Source organism: Sinocyclocheilus rhinocerous, unplaced genomic scaffold (genome assembly GCF_001515625.1).
Source record: "Sinocyclocheilus rhinocerous isolate Xijiao unplaced genomic scaffold, SAMN03320098_v1.1 scaffold88, whole genome shotgun sequence".
NCBI classification, from domain to species: Eukaryota; Metazoa; Chordata; class Actinopteri; order Cypriniformes; family Cyprinidae; genus Sinocyclocheilus; species Sinocyclocheilus rhinocerous.
This window is the reverse complement of record NW_015652292.1, coordinates 365,426-366,433: the sequence shown is the minus strand read 5'-3', so window position 1 is coordinate 366,433 and position 1,008 is coordinate 365,426.

Sequence of the window (1,008 nt, the reverse complement as noted above, 5' to 3'; positions counted from 1 at the left end):
ACATTTCGTGTTTCTGTATTGCTATAAATAGCAGTAACTTTGACAGAGAACAGGTATTGTTGTTGGCCTTCGCCGGTTTGCCCATTAAAAGATGTGAGATAGGCAATGAAAGGTCATTGGACTGATCTTAACGAGTTGTGTGACTGACTGGTTGGGGGATAAACACGCTGAGGTTTGAAGATAAAAGGCATCATTTCTGATTTTACTGAACCATTAAACTGAACTGTTTTGGAAAAAACCATGAAAGGTTGTTTTGGTTTAACTTTGGCAAACAATTGTGAATTTTAATATTTAGAGGCCAGCTTTTTATGGCTCCCTAGAGGTATTGTATTTTACTAAATTTGGTACAAAACAGGGCCAAAAATGTTGGCCCAACCAGAGGTTGAAATAAATTATATGATTATAGATTTTTTAGATTTTTTTTTTTTTTAATGTAACCATGTTACAAGCTTTGAACTTTTACTGAACAGAGTTTAGAAACCTGTTAACAAACATTAGCATTAAATGCATTTTAACAAACTAAATATTGATAGTTTGACACAAAATGTTGGTTTGCAGTTATTAAACTTATATTTTCTATACATTTTGCAATGTAAAAAAAATACATATAATTACTTCCTGTAATGTAAACAGATGCCAAAATGATGACATTTATTTGTGGAATACGGTCGAGAAGGTCAAGATCTTGGCAGTGGGACAGACATGTCTACGTCACTATGTGGGAAGATTTGCATAACGCCGCCCAAATGTTCACGCAAAGAAAGAAGGCGTCACTTTTATTCTCGCTGTAGTATTGTTGTTGCCGCCGCTATGTCGTGAAGGCACTGTGTGCTTCGTTGTGAAAGCGAAACTACTTTGTTTGGTCTTCCAAAAGAGGACACAACTAGAATCAGTGGTTAAGTTGTATTTATAACACTGTTCCGGAACAGTTCAACCCAAATATTCAGATGTGTGCAGCACATTTTATGGAGGACTAGAACTGTTTCCTGGGAGAGTAGCCTACAATGC